Source organism: Haliotis rufescens, unplaced genomic scaffold (genome assembly GCF_023055435.1).
Source record: "Haliotis rufescens isolate VD_foot unplaced genomic scaffold, xgHalRufe1.0.p SCAF_1, whole genome shotgun sequence".
In the NCBI taxonomy this organism is placed as follows: Eukaryota; Metazoa; Mollusca; class Gastropoda; order Lepetellida; family Haliotidae; genus Haliotis; species Haliotis rufescens.
Window position 1 is genome coordinate 84,047,599 of NW_025963779.1, and position 13,048 is coordinate 84,060,646.

Sequence of the window (13,048 nt, forward strand, 5' to 3'; positions counted from 1 at the left end):
TTGTCTATTCTTGTGTGTGTGTGTTTGTCTGTATTTGTGTGTGAGTGTGTGTGTGAGTGTGTTTGTATGTTTGTATGTGTGTTTGTATGTGTGCGTGAGTGTGTGAATTTGTGTGTGTTTGTATTTGTGTGTGTGAATATGTGTGAGTTTGTAATCATGTGTGTTTGTGTCAGTGTTTACCTGTATTTGTGTGTGAGTGTGTGAAAGTGTGAGTGTCTGAGTGTGTGAGTCTCTGTGTATGTGTGTGTGTGTGTGTGTGTGTGTGTGTGTGTGTGTGTGTGTGTGTGTGTGTGTGTGTGTGTGTGTGTGTGTGTGTGTGTGTGTGTGTGTGAGAGAGAGTGTGTGAGTGTTGAGTTGATCTGGTTTTCAGACAAGTGGGAAGCTCACGTTGAAGGCTGACATGAGACGTACAACAAAACATCATAACTGTCAAGTGTTTCGGTTACCAAAATCAGCCATGGATTGGAGATTAGGGTGGAAACACAAGCCTGGGTATATAACACAATACTACTCAGATCCAGTTATGTAAACACAGATATTAATCAATCTAAATACATGCCTATAAATATAGTCACATGAGAAGGGCTATAATATAATCAGATTAAATATCTAATATAGCATCTCATCTAATATACCAGCTTATTGAACATATCATCTGATTAAACATAGCATCTTATCTAACGCATCTGCTCATGTAATAATCAACCTATCCATATCAACGTGCCTAATGTGTCATCTTATCTAACTGTGCCATTTAAAAGAAGTAAAATACCCCCCAATTCTTTGATATTCCTACAGTTAATCAGTTACGCCATGTCATTAGTAGCCAATATTGGACATAACACCCAAGAAACGTTCTTTTCAGCAACATTTCAGCCCATTCTATTGAACTTTCTGTTTCATATTTCTTTAAACAGTAGTCATTTAAATTTAATTTTGTATTTGATTATTTTCAGCCAATTCAGAAGGCAAAGATGTATTATTTTGTTTTGTTTTCCTGAAATTTGAATACTTTATGTTATTTAATCCTAGTCCTGTGAAGAGATGTGTTCTAGTAGCAACTTCTTTACCAGTGTTTAGACCACACATTTTATATTTTCTGTTTCATGGGCCTATCGTTCCTACTGAAAAGCAGCTGGAAAAGAATTAAATAAAACATGAAAAGATTTATTTTTAATGTGTCCCGCAAGTAATAGAGACCCTCTTTTACAATGTAAAATGTTATATATGAATTCAATGTCTTCATCACTATCAGTGATTCGGTAAGATAGCTGCAGTTTTAACTCCATGGCAGAATAACTTTCATAAAATTAAATATATGATGGATATACTTATTTATTTATTTTTCTTTTTTTTCCGACTGACCTTATTTCGAAAAGCTGGAATAAATCCATGAAAAATAAAATTTAAAAAGTGTGGCCTTACGTCTCCAAACTGTGCTTTGAACTTGAAAGCCTTGGCTCACGTGCGACTTCATGATAACATTAAATTTGTTAAACTTTCACAGAAATAAAGTGTGATGAGAAGTTGGCCACCTACTACCCCTCATAACGCTGGGGAGCCTACCCAGAGTCCCCCCCCTGCAAATCTTCCACTTATAGTGTTGTGCCACCTCAGTATCACTGAAGCATGTAACATACAAATAGGACTCACAATATAATAACTCCACTAATTGATACTGGGAAGCCTACTGTCAAGTCCACTATACTTTCTGTGCTAATGTTCACCAGCCACCAGGCCTGCAACATGTAATAAAGTCATAAATATGTCAAAAACAAAAAAAAGTCCAATGTTGCCACTAATCAGATAAAGTTAATTTCTAAATCTGAAAAAAAATCACAATCCTGATGTTGCAAATGACAGCATTTTTGTGATCATCTTTGACTTTGAGAAATGACTGCATATCAGCCCATCACCTCCAATTGGGATGAGGCCCTTCAGGGCTGTCACTTGTCACTTAGCACAACCACCAGCTAACACTTCTAGCCAGCCTCTGCAGTCTACATACCAAGAATCTTTGCGACCTAACATCTCATCATCTGGGGGAGCCCTTGAATTGAAAAAGAAGAAAAATAAAAAAGCTCATGAATAAAAGAAACTTCCAATATACGACTTGGTACATGTCAATAAATGCTACTTAAAAGAAGAACACTCAATTCTTTCATATTACCATTTTTAGTCAGTCAGTCATGCCATGACAGATTTACTTTAGTATTATGAAAGAATTGGGTGTTCTTTAACTTCTTTTGAGTATCATATTTGGAGGAAAAAACCTTTTCATCCTGATATAAAAAAAGAATTGAAAGTCTTGATAGGATAAAATGATTAGACACATTAAAAAAACATAATCCCAGGACCCTGAAAGTAAAATCTTGCTGACCTCAACTAAAAAATTCAAAATCAGCTGACCTCGAACTATTGTAGATATATAAATACATGTGACTTTGAAATTATACCTAAATACATATGACAAAAGTCATATGTTTTTAAGTATCTCATCTGCCCTCATGTAGCAAAATAGTGCTATTGTTTTGATAATGAATAAATGGAAAGTGATTCTACAGCAAATTTTTTTCATTAATTTTTCAATAGACATAAAAGTGAGTGAGTGAGTGAGTGAGTGAGTGAGTGAGTGAGTGAGTGAGTGAGTGAGTGAGTGAGTTGGGTTTAACGCCGCTTTTAACAGTATTCCAGTTATATCACAGCGTGTCAGCTTAATGTGGGAGGAAAGCCCGAAGTGATGCAGGTCTCAGACGTTTACCACTTCGGTTAAACCCACGAACACAAGTATGGTGCTGACAAACCTAGAAACATAATCGGGGTAAACCAAGATTTGAACCCAAAATAATAGGTTTCATCCCAAACTTCAGGTAAGAGGTGAATGAGTGAGTTTGATTTAACACAGCAGGGCCACAGAAATGGGCTTTACACATTGTACCCATGTCGGGATCGAACCCGGGTCTTCGGCGTGAAGAGCGAACGCTTTAACCACTAGGCTACCCGACTGCCCCTCAGGTAAGAGGTGATTTAGAATCGGGTGGTAACAGAGTGCAGCCTGGATGTGTCGTCACTGAGTGAGTGAGTGTGGCTTAAGGGTGCTTGGAACAGTTTTTCAGCAAGGTCACAGCATGTCAGTTTGACATGGGAGGAAAACCTGAAGTGACGCAGAGGTTTACCACTTTGGGGACACCCATGACCACAGGTACAGTACTGTTTGTTTGTTTGTTTGTTTGTTGTTTAACGCCGCACTCAGCAATATTCCAGCTATAGGACGGTGGTCTGTAAATAATCGAGTCTAGACCAGACAATCCAGTGATTGAAATCAGCGAGCTTGACCAGCCAATCCCATTAGTCGCCTTTTACGGCAAGCATAGGTTGCTGCAGACCTATTTTACCCCGGATCTTCAGGGGTCAGATATAGTACTGATAAACCAAGGACTATACCGTATTTTCTTGAGTATAGTGCGCACCCATGTATAATGCGCACCCCCCTCTAGCGGGTTCAATATTTTGGAAAAAAAGAAATTTCAATATTATGCGCAGAAAAAAATTACACCGTACCCTCTCAGCGAAGTCCGGCAAACCAACGGGTGCTGAGAAACTTCGTCAGTACAAATTCGAAATTTGAGATAAAAAATCACCAGACATGTTTATTTACCGTTTAAATAGTATTTATTGTTCTGCTAGGCATTGTTTTATATCTAGGGATTAAGATTACCTTGTGTATTTTCTCGTAAACTAAGCCGGAAACAGCAATTAGCTGTACACACGTTTTCTTGGAATCGACCGGTGATTCGGTCAAGACACACCCAATGATATAACTTTATAGGATTTTTAATGCAAGGATCGGCAACAATTGTATCTGAAACTATTTTTTTTTATCAGGAATAATATATTCCATTATTTTCTTAATTATATGCAGCCTTTACTAAACATATTTAAAATAATAATAACCCTAAGTGAAGCAGCTGATCGCTATTCCCGGGTATTATTTTTACATGGAACCAGTCTGACCAGTCACCGTCAAGGCTCACGCGCACGTGATCGCGTGATCGCGTGATCGCGTGATCGCGAGAATTTCATGTTGACATAGAATCGTCAAACAAAAACAAATATGACTTTTAACGAGTCAAAGTATGTCATATATGATATATGTATCCATTCTCTGTCAACTAAAGTTCGTTTCAAGGCGTCAATAGCGGTATTCTGACCGTGGTTGCTGTTAATAACGGTTTCGCCGAAATTAATAAAAACAATATTTATATGGAATTTTGAATAAAATTAATGAAATAAGTTACAAACATAAGTCCAGATATACAAAGAACACTTTTTATAGCCAGACAGTGTAATTACATGATTATTTTGCGTACTTCAGTATGGATTTGTTGACATGGTATTTCCGGTGTTTCGTGCTCACGGTAATGTCTTTCCATGGGGGGAAAAAACATCCAAACTCATAATTCGTGTATAATGCGCACCCCCTTCTACACAGCTGTGTTTTTTCAAAAAAAAGTGCGCACTATACTCAAGAAAATACGGTAATCATAACATCTGGGATTCAAATCCTACATAACATAAGGGACATAACTCTGCACACCAAATTCTGGCATGTTGTATGACTGGGCCACCCCTGTCTGTCCCTTTAGTGCCATCATACCCTAGGACAGGAAGCTTATGATGTTCATGCTATCAACCACCGGTTTGCCCAGCTCTGATTACATCACTTAGAGGCAGATGTGATACAGCTGGAATATTGTTAGACTACAATTAGAAATAACATTCACTCTTTTCACTGCAAAGAGTCTCCATGGACAGAAGGTCAGATCCATTGAACACAGCCTTAACACTAAGCATTGTGTAGGTTTATCATTGCTATAATTAGATAAATATTTTCAAAGAATACACCACTCAGATAGGAGTGACATTCAATAAGCGACATTGTAAGTCATCTACACTGCTTGAACAATGAGCAATTATCTCCAGCATGGCGACCCGAAGCAGATAGCACCAATGTGTCAACATTGTGTTGAAGGCGGGCCCCTCTCCGTGATGCATGGCCAGAGGAAGCCGACTGGTCGTAAAGAACCCGCTAACGATGTCCCAAAGTATGTCCCTCTTCAAGAACAAAATTGTTATTAGCTTAACGATATTGATTTAACATTATGGGCGATGGCTTTCCTACAAATAACCTGGGGATCCCACAATTAAACACTGAATCGGCAGTATAGGTGCAATTATTTGCGTCAAATTTGCCAATTTGGTTGGAAATGGAATGAAAATATATGGCACTTGCAAATTCTTTAACTGTAGAAGTGACAAAAAGTGAAAATTTGATATGAATCATGATCCTCAGAGTATGAATATGTACTGATGGAATGGAAATTATCGGCTATTAAGAAGAGATAAATTCATGGAATCTGTATGATTTACACATCGTCTCCAATAAAGGGGAGCCAATCGTGACCCGGTATGACTGCAGTGTGATGTTTGCTGCAGGAGGGATGGTTGCCGAGATGCCGAGATGCCGAGATGCCGAGATACACATGTGTTGACATACCATTATGCCGATGTCCTAATTACCAGATTCTATCAACAGGAAGAACAAGCACAAATACATCCCACAAAATGTCACAAAATACTGACATTGTGTGTCATTATTATCATTATTGTCATTATAATAATATTTCTAACATAATGTATAATGTGTTTAATTAGTTCCTGTACTAGTCTCAAGGGGGTGTATATATACAATGATATTTATCTTATCTCATCCTTCTAAACAACTTGATAAAATCATTTTCTCTGCTTTGAAACAGAATATACACTGTGAATGAATCCATTGTTTAATTCTCATCCCATATGTATTTTTCACCATTAAAATTTTAGAACAATATTTCACAAAATAGTATTCCTTCATCCAGTGTAGGTGAGGATGTCAATTTTTGTTGTTTTTCATAAAGAGTCAAGTAATATGAAGCCTAAAACCAGCTAGACTAATATGGTTCGTAGTTTACCACCAGTATCACCTGGTATATCCCTAAACCACAAGGACAGGTTGCTGGAGACCGGTTCTAACCCAGCTAGACTAATATGGTTCGTAGTTTACCACCAGTATCACCTGGTATATCCCTAAACCACAAGGACAGGTTGCTGGGGACCGGTTCTAACACAGCTAGACTAATATGGTTCGTAGTTTACCACCAGTATCACCTGGTATATCCCTAAACCACAAGGACAGGTTGCTGGGGACCATTTCTAACCCGGTTAGACTAATATGGTTCGTAGTTTACCACCAGTATCACCTGGTATATCCCTAAACCACAAGGACAGGTTGCTGGGGACCGTTTCTAACCCGGTTAGACTAATATGGTTCGTAGTTTACCACCAGTATCACCTGGTATATCCCTAAACCACAAGGACAGGTTGCTGGGGACCGGTTCTAACACAGAGTCAACATGTGGGTCATCCAACTGAGTGAGTGAGTGAGTTGGGTTTAACACCGCTTCCAGTTACATCACGGTGTGTCAGCTTAATGTGGGAGGAAAGCCTGAAGTGATGCAGGTCTCAGACATTTACCACTTCAGTGAAACCCACGACCATGGGTATGGTGCTGACAAACCTGGAAACATAATCGGGGTGAACCAGGATTCGAACCCACTATCATAGGGTTCTGGCATGCCCAATGGACGTAACTCTGCAAAACGAATCACGGCACCTTAGACGACTGGGCCACCCGTGCCCCCCCCCATCCAACTGAAACTTCCATACACTCTTGGCTGCTTCACATGTTGAGTAAGGTAATCCGGTTTTGAAATTAGCATTGTATACAACTTAGGTGAAATTTAACTTCCGTAATATTAATGAAAAGTCTTATCAATCAATATATTTTGCCTCCATTAACACATCAATTGTCAATAGTCAATTGACTATTTCCCCCATTATATGCAAGGGAGATAAAAAAATTAATACACATCTTCCAGAGTGAGTGAGTGAGTGAGTGAGTGAGTGAGTGAGTGAGTGAGTGAGTGAGTATGGTTTTACGCCGTTTTAAGCAATATATCAGCAATATGACGGTGAGGGACACCAGAAATGGGCTTCACACATTGTACCCATGTCGGGAATCGAACCCGGGTTTTCAGCATGACGAGCGAACGCTTTAACCACTTGGCTGCCCGACCGCCCCACCACTTCCAGAAAAACTACACCTTCAGTTTTGTAAATGATTTGCAAGAGAAGGCAAGAAAACACATATATGTAGAATGTACCTGTATATTTTGAACTTACTGTTTATTTATTTGTAGTTTGTAGACTGCCACTGTTTGACAATGGAATGTTACGCAATAGATATGTTATCTTATCTTAATTCTTATAAATAATGTTATTGATCCCTGTAACGGTAGTCAGTCAGATATGGTAATAAGATATTTTAATAGCGCTTTATTGTTTCTTCTCATTAGTGGTGAGTATTGTTTTTAGCTCCCTTGGGGTATGGAGCGAGTACCATGCTTTCCGGTGAGAAAGGCCTATGTTTATCCGCATTCCGTCAAGATGTTTTACGGATTTCAGGGAATTGGACAACTGTGAGTTCTCTATATTAGAAATTCTGTAAAATAAACATCATGAATACTCAGTTTCTCCGTTCAGAGTTTTCGAAAACATTATAATCCCATATTATTTACTGTGTGAATTTATGTAAGTCCAAATATGTTGAACTGCGTAATATTTGTCATATATGTATTTTGAACCCTTTCCCTAGAGTGTCTTTTGTCCAATAACTATCTTGCATGTTGTATATCAATATTTGTCCAAGAAGCTGAATATTCCACATTCCAAAAACATTTACCGTAGTGTTTGTTGTATAGGATGTTGGTATTGTAAGAATAACAATGGTGATAGTTTAAGCCTCGTACACATCGTGACAACGTTTGACGAGACTCTCCGTACTTCATTACTCGGGATTGTTGTGAAACGAAGCAGGGCCCTACTGGAGGCCCCTAAGTGAATGTGATGGGCAGGAAATAAGGGCTGGGAGGCCCCAGCTAGGGGCTGTGACTGGGCCTGCCACTTCGAGTCAGCCTGAAAACTATCAAGGACACTCAGCCTTCACTAAAGACACCCGACACATGTATTAAATGCCATTGATTTGCCATCAAAACTAATAGTCATCAGAATAATCCTGGTCAAAGGGTAATTGTGTTGGGTCAAAGGCCATCATGTTCAAGGTCAAGGATGCGATCAATGTTTAGATGTCCGTATTCATGCAATTGGAAGGGAGTTGTGCTGCAGACTCAATCATATCTAAATATTTAGTGTGTGTTCTCAATCTTGGAACATGCTACATCGGTAAACATTAGATAGAGCCATCTGTTCCATACATGTGTATGACTGAAAAGATCATGAGAACATTAACAGTACAAACAATCACCAAGGTAACCTATGTATCCATAGTAACATAATTAGCATTTGAATTTCTTTTAATGAAAAATCAAGGTCTGGCAGCCAATTTTGAACCTGATATATTCAGCTCAAAAGAAGTTAAGAACACCTGATCCTTTCATATTACTCTGACTGATAACTTTAGTAATATGAAAGAACTGGTTGTTCTTTAACTTCTTTTGAGAAGCATAAATTTGTTATCTGGAAATGGCTGCCTTGAAAGTGTTTATCTTGGCCAACAGTCCGTGATGCTTCTGTGCTCAAACAAAAATTTGTTTCTCATTTGTTTCTGATGCTTTCTTGCCGAAATCTGCTACTAGGTTCGTGATTGGTCAAATTTTGCATGTGACCTAAGGCAGCCAATCAAAAAACAGCAATGGTACTGTCCTTGTGTATGATGAATTTCACATTTTGACAAAACCTTTTTTGTTAAATCAAATTATTCTGAATGTTTTAAGCAGGAAATCGCGATCTATATTAAAAATATAGAACTTCATGGATGTCTTGCGCTAGGTTATGAGCTGTGACAAAGTTTTTTTTCATGCCTATATGTTGGCCCAGAAATCAAGGCGGCAAAAGCCAAGATGTCATTTGACTTACATTATACACAATCGCACAAAAAGACGAAAATAATAACTTAGATGTAAGTTTGACAACTTTTAGATATATTTTTGTTGGTCTTATATATTTCTTTGTATAGTATATTTAAAGATTTGCTTGAAATGTATTTTTTTTGCTCTTTGACATGTCCGATGTGGACCTTTGTCAAACTTGAAGTGTGTGTCCAAGAATTATATTTTCAAAAACATTGTTTGAAATAGTGAATATTTTTTTTAATTTAGCGATAGAAAAGGATAAATTGAAATGGAATACATATATCAAACATTGTGAAATGCTTGATATTTTATAAATGAATGATATGATCGGTAGGTTCATTATATTATATACGGCTTTGACGTGATCACGGCTTGGTCGGTCTACCAGCCTGCGTTGTCTGGGGACTTGAGGCTTCTTGGCCGGTGTATTTGCCTACGGTGTTGAAAGAGTTAAATTCATGATTTTTCCGGTACTCACTAAGAGATAAGTGTTTTAAAATATTTCATTGCATTTCACAAACTTCACTGGCAACTTCGAGCCCTGGGTCCTATCCCCACTCTCTACACCCTCACCTATCCCAGCTCTCCACACCCTATCCTATCCCAGCTCTCTACACCCTATTCCAGCTCCAGCTCTCTACACCCTATTCCAGCTCTCTACACCCTATCCTCTTCCAGCTCTCTACACCCTATCCTATTCTAGCTCTCTACACCCTATCCTATCCCAGCTCTCTACCCCCGATCCTCTTCCAGCTCTCTACACCCTACTCCAGCTCCAGCTCTCTACACCCTATCCTATCCCAGCTCTCTACAGCCTATCCTATCCCAGCTCTCTACCCCCGATCCTCTTCCAGCTCTCTACACCCTACTCCAGCTCCAGCTCTCTACACCCTATCCTCTTCCAGCTCTCTACACCCTACTCCAGCTCCAGCTCTCTACACCCTATCCTATCCCAGCTCTCTACAGCCTATCCTATCCCAGCTCTCTACAGCCGAACCTATCACCACTCTCTACACCCTATCCTATCCCAGCTCTCTACAGCCTATCCTATCCCAGCTCTCTACAGCCCAACCTATCACCACTCTCTACACCCTATCCTATTCCAGCTCTCTACACCCTATCCTATTCCAGCTCTCTACACCCTATCATATCCCAGCTCTCTACACCCTATCCTATCCCAGCTCTCTAACCCTATTCCTGCTCCAGCTCTCTAAACCCTATTCCAGCTCCAGCTCTCTACAGCCTAACCCATTCCCACTCTCTACACCCTATCCTCTTCCAGCTCTCTACACCCTACTCCAGCTCCAGCTCTCTACAGCCTAAGCTATCCCCACTCTGTACACCCTATCATATCCCAGCTCTCTACACCCTATCCTATCCCAGCTCTCTACACCCTATCCTATCCCAGCTCTCTACACCCTATCCTATCCCAGCTCTCTACACCCTATCCTATCCCAGCTCTCTACACCCTATTCCAGCTCTCTACACCCTATTCCACCTCCAGCTCTCTACAGCCTAACCTATCCCAACCCTCTTCACCCTATCCTATTCCAGCTCTTTACACCTATCCTCTTCCAGCTCTCTACACCCTCTCCTATCGTCTACACCCGATCCTATTCCAGCTCTCTACACCCTATCCTATCCCAGCTCTCTACACCCTATCCTATCCCAGCTCTCTACACCCTATCCTATCCCAGCTCTCTACACCCTATCCTATCCCAGCTCTCTACACCCTATCCTCTTCCAGCTCTCTACACCCTATCCTATCCCAGCTCTCTACACCCTATCCTATCCCAGCTCTCTACACCCTATTCCAGCTCTCTACACCCTATTCCACCTCCAGCTCTCTACAGCCTAACCTATCCCAACCCTCTTCACCCTATCCTATTCCAGCTCTTTACACCTATCCTCTTCCAGCTCCCTACACCCTCTCCTATCCTCTACACCCGATCCTATTCCAGCTCTCTACATCCTATTCCAGCTCCAGCTCCCTACACCCTCTCCTATCGTCTACACCCTATCCTCTTCCAGCTCTCTACACCCTATCCTCTTCCAGCTCCAGCTTCCTACACCCTCTCCTATCCTCTACACCCGATCCTATTCCAGCTCTCTACATCCTATTCCAGCTCCAGCTCCCTACACCCTCTCCTATCGTCTACACCCTATCCTCTTCCAGCTCTCTACACCCGATCCTATTCCAGCTCTCTACATCCTATTCCAGCTCCAGCTCCCTACACCCTCTCCTATCCTCTACACCCGATCCTATTCCAGCTCTCTACATCATATTCCAGCTCCAGCTTCCTACACCCTCTCCTATCCCATTTCCAGCTCTGTACAGCATATCCTATCTCAACTCTGCCAGCTATTATTATGGAACACAATGATTTCCCTGCTCGTCTCTCCTCACTGCCACTTTCCCCTGTCAGCAGCCGTGATTGTGAGGCTAATATCTCCCACCTGGCCGATAACACCAGCCTGCCCCAACATCCTGCCATGTGTCATGTTGTCATGGTGGATGTCTGTGCTATACAGATGCCATTTACATAAACCTTTTCACCCGTCATGACACTTAGCCTTAAACTGCCAACAGGGTTCTATCAGATTTGTATAGTCCATATTGCATTTACATCACAACATCATGAGAACCATGGAAATATTGTTTTCAAAAGTGTCATTGAATGTTGTTTTATGTTTTATAAGCAATATTCTTATTCCATCAAGACTACTTGCAAATAATCTACAAGTGGTCAAAAGCATAAACATTGATCCATGTTGAGGTGCAATAACGCACAAAGGATACAAAAATGAATTTAGAAACCTCAATTTGATCAAAAGTACTTCCTCGTACAGCAACATGTTAAGCTCTTTCCGATGATTGATACAAACCCACAACAATAAAACAATAATGTTACATAACACCTTTGATGGCTCCTTGAATGTCAAGTTCAAATTGAGCCTATCACAATATGGGATATCATAAAACATGTTACCATGGCAATATGGATCGTCACCGTCAAATAAGATCGGATAGATTTTATGGTACATATACACTCAAGGTGCCGGGTACAGAAACAAATTTATTAACATCATGTACAATATGATACTTAGAAATATAGTACAGTAATAATAATGACACATAATGTCAGAGTATATAGTGACTACTGTGAATAGCATCACGGTGGAGCCGGGACAGCGAGGGCATCATGCCGCATTCATAGACCCCAACACAAGACACAAAGTGGTCCATCAAATATGGACCATTGCAAAATTGGACTCCCCTGACCATGTGCCCAGTCACCTGACCCTGTGCCCATTCACCTGACCCTGTGCCCATTTACCCGACCCTGTGCCCGGTCACCCGACACTGAGCCGAGTCACCCGACCCTGTACCCAGTCACCTGACCCTGTACCCAGTCACCTGACCCTGTACCCAGTCACCTGACCCTGTACCCAGTCACCTGACCCTGTACCCCGTCACCTGACCCTGTACCCAGTCACCCGACACTGAGCCCAGTCACCCGACCCTCTACCCAGTCACCTGACCCTGTACCCAGTCACCCGACACTGAGCCCAGTCACCTGACCCGACCCTGACGCTGTGCCCAGTCACCTGACCCTGTACCCAGTCACCCGACACTGAGCCCAGTCACCCGACCCGACCCTGACGCTGTGCCCAGTCACCTGACCCTGTACCCAGTCACCCGACACTGAGCCCAGTCACCTGACCCTGTACCCAGTCACCTGACCCTGTACCCAGTCACCCGACACTGAGCCCAGTCACCCGACCCTGTGCCCAGTCACCCGACCCTGTGCCCAGTCACCCGACACTGAGCCCAGTCACCCGACCCGACCCTGATGCTGTGCCCAGTCACCTGACCCTGTACCCAGTCACCTGACCCTGTACCCAGTCACCTGACCCTGTACCCAGTCACCTGACCCTGAGCCCAGTCACCCGACACTGAGCCCAGTCACCCGACACTGAGCCCAGTCACCCGAGCCTGTGCACAGTCACCCGAC

At 41.6% G+C, this 13,048-nt stretch overlaps 1 protein-coding gene across 3 annotated transcripts in view; it reads right to left on the reverse strand.

Moving 5' to 3' along the window:
• LOC124136928 (zinc finger protein 345-like) overlaps positions 1-13,048 on the reverse strand; it is an 89,744-nt gene that overhangs the window by 15,822 nt on the left and 60,874 nt on the right. Inside the window, exon 4 of one of the 3 annotated variants that reach the window (XR_006861451.2) lies at positions 2,009-2,050. The exons of the other annotated variants lie outside the window; for them this stretch is intronic. The gene's annotated coding sequence lies outside the window, so the exon portion shown is untranslated. The remainder of the gene's footprint in view (positions 1-2,008; positions 2,051-13,048) is intronic. 3 annotated transcript variants of the gene reach the window in all.